This window comes from Nycticebus coucang, chromosome 18 (genome assembly GCF_027406575.1).
Source record: "Nycticebus coucang isolate mNycCou1 chromosome 18, mNycCou1.pri, whole genome shotgun sequence".
In the NCBI taxonomy this organism is placed as follows: Eukaryota; Metazoa; Chordata; class Mammalia; order Primates; family Lorisidae; genus Nycticebus; species Nycticebus coucang.
In genome coordinates this window covers 13,556,290-13,562,149 of record NC_069797.1, presented here as the reverse complement: position 1 = coordinate 13,562,149, position 5,860 = coordinate 13,556,290, and the positions used below count along the sequence as shown (strand labels likewise).

The following is a 5,860-nucleotide window of genomic DNA, read 5'->3' as shown; positions in this document are numbered from 1 at the left end:
ACTGAGATGGAAAAGAATGGAGGTCCAAAGATACAAGCTCAGTGTACAAAAAAAAAAATCTAATGCATTTCTGTTTATTAGCAATACACTATTAGAAATTAAAATGCAGATAAACATTACTTTAAAAATTACCAACAAGTTTTTGGGGTCAGGACACAATTGTAAGAGGGACTTTGCCTAACAAATTCAATTAGTGTAATCTGGTTTTTTGTACCCTCAATAAATCCCCAATAAAAAAAATTAAAATTAAAAAAAATCAATAAAAGTCACCAACAAGCATAGAAATACTTAGAAATAAATATCATAAAATCCTACAAGACCTATATTTTAAAAAATTAAATATTGCTGAGAGAAGTTTATAGTCATCTAAATAAATGTAGATATACAATATACCATGTTCATGGATCAGAAAATTCAATATTGTTAAGATATAAGTTGGCCTAAAATTATTCTTCACATTCAACACAATCCCAATGTCCCAGCAGTATTTCTAAATAAATTGATAATCTGATTATAAAATATGTATGGAGGAATTGCAAAGGACCAAGAATAATCAAAATAATTTTAGATACTGAAGACAAATTTGAAGGCAGAAAATCAATATGAGTATAAAAGACATGAATATGACTATAAACCAATTTGATGTAATTGATCTTTATAAAACACTCCACCCAACAATAAGAGAATACCCTTTCTTTCATTCAAGTAAACATAGATTATTTAGGAGGATAGGCTGTATCCTAGTCTATACAAGAGGTTTCAGTCAATTTGCAATGATTTGAGTCAAAGTTTTCTCTGATGACCATGGAATTAAGTTAGAGGTCAATAGGGAGATAATTGAAAAATCCCCAGATAGATGAAAACAAAATCACACGCTTCTAAATAGCTCTTGAGTCAAAAAATCAACAGGGAAATTAGAATGTATTTTAAACTTTAACATTTTTGTAAAACTGAGATAGTAAACCCGGGTCTGAGAGTGTAAGTGTTCTGTTCAAAGCCACACAGCTAGTGTTTGGGATTCATATTACTGCTGTGGGGGTTCCCGAGCCCTGTCTGTTATCCTATGTACCTAGCTGCTAACATATAACTGCTCCTGGAACTCAGGATTTATCACAACTTACTGGTAGTAGTAGTAGCTATCATGTATTAAGCAATTTCTGGAAAAAAAACAAACTAAAAATAAACAAATTTAAAAAACCAATTTCTATACAAGGCACCTGTATTCATTTTTGAAGCACCTATATTGATTCATTTATTACTCAACACAACTCCGTGAAGATGGTATTATACCTATTACGTTATAAATGACAGGACTGAGGTGCAGAGGAGGTTAGCAACTTGCCCTGGCAGTTAGTAGACGAAGCAGTCTGGTGCCACCTGACCAGCACTGGCTTCTAAATGGGAAAAGGAAGAGACTGGTGGGGGAAATTTCATTTTCATTTCACTAGTGTATTATTTGTCAAAATAAATCATATTTTTGCAAATTAAAAAAATATGTAATTTAAAATGTGTAAGTTTAAATAGATGTGAATACTTATTTGACAGGAGAAAAGAGGTCTGTGCATACAAACTATTTAAAAATCAATGCACAATCCTTCTTCAGTGTCCACGGGTGATTGGTTCCAGGACTTACCTGCAGATAACAAAATCCACGGATGCTCAAGTTCTTAATATAAAATGATATAGTATTAATATTTACATATAACCCATGTACATCCTCCTGTACTCTCCAATCATCTCTAGATTACTTATAATACCTAATACAATGTAAATGCTGTGTAAATCATTGTCCTGTTGTATTGTTTAGGGAATAAAGACAAGAAGAAAAAAAAAAGGTCTGTTCATGTTCAGTACACATGCAACTATCTCTACTCTCTTCCTTGGAATATTTTCAGTCTCTGGTTGAATTCAGGGAGGTGGAACCCAAAGATATGGAAGGTTGAATGTACTGATAACAGTAAAATTTACGGAACATCACAAAAATGAAAAAATATTTTTAATTAAGATATTAATGGCCACAATATATAAGTAGACCTTATTAACAATTACAAGGATCGTTCATTCGTTCTAGTATAAAAATAAGGCATAAATAGACAAAATGCCAGAAAAGTTAGGAAAGGCCACTAAACATAAGGCCCCCCAGAAAGAAAACATGCTAGTGGCTGGGGTTGCGGAGGCTGCTGGCGGAGGCCGGAGGATCTGGCGGAGGAGGCGGCGGGAGCGGAGAGGGACGAGGGAGCGAGCGGGGAGCGAGCGGGGAGCGGGCGGAGCGGGACCAGGGAGCGAGAGGGAGCGAGCGGGGAGCGGGCAGAACGGGACCAGGGAGCGAGAGGGAGCGAGAGGGGAGCGGGCAGAACGGGACCGGGGAGCGAGCGGCGAGCGGACGGAGCGGGACCAGGGAGCGAGAGGGAGTGAGCGGGGAGGGACGAGGGAGCGAGCGGGGAGCGGGCAGAACGGGACCAGGGAGCGAACAACAAGAGAGCGGAGCGGGACCAGGGAGCGAGAGGGAGCGAGCGACGAGCGGGCGGAGCGGGACCAGGGAGCGAGCAAGGAGCGAGCGAAAGGGAGTGAGCGAAGCAGGACCCGGGAGCCAGCAAGGAGCCCCTGAGCAGCAGCCGCCGCCGCCGCCGCCGCCGCCTGCCGGCCGGACCAAACCGAGAGTCCGCGCCCAGATTCATGTCCTCGTCCGCCGGCAGGGGCCGCCAGCCCAGCCAGAGCCGCGCCATCCCCACCCGCGCCGTGCCCATCGCGCTGGTGCACCACGCCCGGGGGGACGCTCTTCTCCACCACACCGGAAGGAACTCGAATCATTTATGATGGAAAGTTGCCATTGGATCGTCGCAATTCTCCCACGGCTCAGACCCCGCCCTGCCATCTGCCCAATATTCCAGAAGTCACTGGTCCTGGCACCTTAATTGAAGACTCCAAAGTAGAAGTAAACAATTTGAACAACTTGAACAATCATGACAGGAAGCACGCAGTTAGGGAAAATGCTCAGTTTGAGATGGACATCTGACTCCTGCAAAAATTAAAAGAAAAGCAGCAACCCTGACACTTGCGTGTACCCGATCCAGACAATAGCAAAGCAAAGCAGCAGCAGCAGTCCCCCCTGCATCTTCACCTCCCCTCCCTTGGGTGCCAAATGATGGGAAGACGGGTGTCATCAGACCATCCTTCTCCCGGTGTCCTGTTCCCATTTCCAATTAGACAGATTAGATTGAAGGCCCTTGGTGTATTTCTGTAGAGCTAAGCAGCCCTTAGAGGAAAATGTTCAACTCTGGCTTCCTTGGTCATTTTTTTATTAAGAACCAACCCCCTCAAATTTATCCCAGATCAAGTATCAACCTACCAACCACTGCCTGGCTGGTAGGGATACAGAGGTTTGGAGGTTCATCATTGTTCGTGTTCTTTACCCTCGGTCTCTTTTCCTTGGATCCTACCTGTGGTTCAGAGCTGCAAGAGCCTGGGTTTGGGGTCTGTAAAGTCATCAGGGAGAGTGATAAAAAGAGAACTTTCCCTTTCACGGTGAGGTGTTTGTCCTTAGGGACAGCAGTTTGTGCACCCCTCACAACTTACCTTGTGACACTGTTTGAAGGTCCATTTCCCTTTGCTCTGGGAACTGAGAGCTCCCTTCTGATGTAAAGGAGTAGAAGACATTTCTCATCTTCTTATTTCTTTACTTTTAAACCTTTTACATCAGAAGGGAGCCCTTGGTAATTAGCTTTGCTCTCTCAAATGTTGTTCCTCCCTGCTTACATCTTGTTGCTGGCTGAGTCTTTCCTACCTTGAGATTATCAGGTGATTTTATCTGCTCCCAAAGCGTGTGCATACCACATAATAGACGCACTTTGGCCTCCACTTGGTGCATTAGGCCTGATCATAGTATTCTGCCAGACAGTCCTAAGGATGACCCCTGAATGGTGTTGACCCATTTGAGTACCCAGTCTCAGTAGTCATTGTTTTTAAGTCCAATTACGCACTGTGGTATTTGTTCTTGAATTACAGTTTCTTGCGTTTTAAGCTTAAAAGTTGATTTGAAGAGTGTTCCTAAAAATAACTCCCTTTTTTTCCTTTGTGGATCTGCTTTGTTTGGCTGCTGGGGTAGATAAGTGTGGGCTTTAAAATGTGTTCCTCCCAGTTCTCTTGCCTTTCCCATTCTCCCTCCCTCCCTCTCTTCCTCTCTCCTTCCTCTACTTTCTTTGTCTCTGCCGGGCCATTTTTCAAATTTACTCAAAGATACCTCAAGTATTGGTATCTGATAATATCTATGACTCCTCTTGTCTGAGGAGTGACCTTTTATTTTTAAGATGACTACAGACCTATTTTTAGATATGTTTTCAGTACAATTTTGAACACAACTTTTTAATTAAACATCTTCCAGTGTCAGGAAGGTGAGAAATAGCCACAGGCAAGTCTTCTGTTCTGTGTCACCATCCTTTGTCTCCCTGAGTCCCTTAGGAGCTCTCTCCTTCCCTCTAGTTTTGGGCATGCATGTTGGAGTTTGTAGTGGGTGGGTTGTAAAGCTGGACCATTCTGCCTTGCTGTGGGTGTTCACAAAAGCCTCATTCTTCTCCCTTACCCCTTTGCTTTTGTATGCCTTCTCCTCCCCACTTCTCCTAGGATTATTGACTGGCACAATAATCTCAGGAGAGTGACACCCCCCATGGAAAGACAAAGTAACTCCTAGTGTTCTGGTTGGGTTTGGTGCCCTGAACCCTCTTATTAAGAAATAAGATCCCAGAGTGAGAGTAACAGGCCAACTGGCTAAGAAAGAAAGGTGTTTGTGTTTCTTTTGAACTATGGAAAGACCCTCTTTGTGAATACATTTAGAAAGGAGACAGAGGATGTCTGTAGAACTTTGTTCTGGGTTTTTTTGCTGCAAAATGTGAATAATTCAAAGAGTAAAAACCTTTTGTGATGGTTGATGTCTCAGGAATAAGCTGGATCTCCAATGTTTTGAGTCTGAAAAAATTGATAATCAGAAAAGTATTTTTTTGTTTGTTGGTTTAATGTAATCCTATTCTGATATTAAACTCCAAATTTCATCTCACATACTCTTGAACAAAGAAAAAAAAAAAGGAAGAAAAAATGCTAGTGAAAAATGCAAATTTTAAAACATTACTTTTAATATAACAAAGATAGTTTTTGTTTGTTTTGAATAAGCCCCTTTGGTTTTTTGGTAAAATATTACTTACATTCCTGGTGAGAGGACCAGAGTTTTTTAGAAGAATTTCTGAGAAAATGGAAAAGAAGTGATTCGACAACTTTTTGGGACACATGCACGCCTTTGACAGAGCTTGTGAGGTGTACAGGTGCTGTGATCATCACATGGCTTGTTTGCAACTTGGGACAAGTGTACAGTGCTGAAGCCATGACGGGGATGCACACAAGGGACAAAAGGCAGCCAATCAGCCTCCAGCCCCCACATCAAACCAGGCAGGAATTTCCAGTTGTGATCTGTATGGGTCAATGAACAAAACTTACCATCAATTATGGATTTTTTTAATGAGTAATGATTTTATCCATTTTTGAAAATGCGAGGGTCTTTGGACAGTTTGTTTCTGAATGAGATGATTATAAAAGGGACAGGTGGCTGCGACTGATCTCAGAGGCACAGTGTTGCAACAAGATCTTTATCAATTTGCTACAAGTGTTTAGTGACAGGCCCTCCAGCAACCAATCACAAAGAGAAATGGAATCTATTAGTGGAGTTGTGAAGGCATCCCTGATCTCTGCAGATGACGGCTGGGTGTGTGCCTTTCTCTACAAACATTAAATCATTCTCACCAGAGAGAGAGGGGACAGGGGAAGAAGCAAGAGAATACACACATGCTACTAGAAAAAAAATCTGAACAGTAAT

The 5,860-nt window shown here is 41.9% G+C and overlaps 1 pseudogene; it reads left to right on the top strand.

Annotated features, from left to right (window-relative positions):
• The first annotated feature begins 2,676 nt into the window (after window positions 1–2,676).
• On the top strand, window positions 2,677–3,042 carry LOC128571183 (eukaryotic translation initiation factor 4E-binding protein 2-like; annotated as a pseudogene).
• The last annotated feature ends 2,818 nt before the right edge of the window (window positions 3,043–5,860 follow it).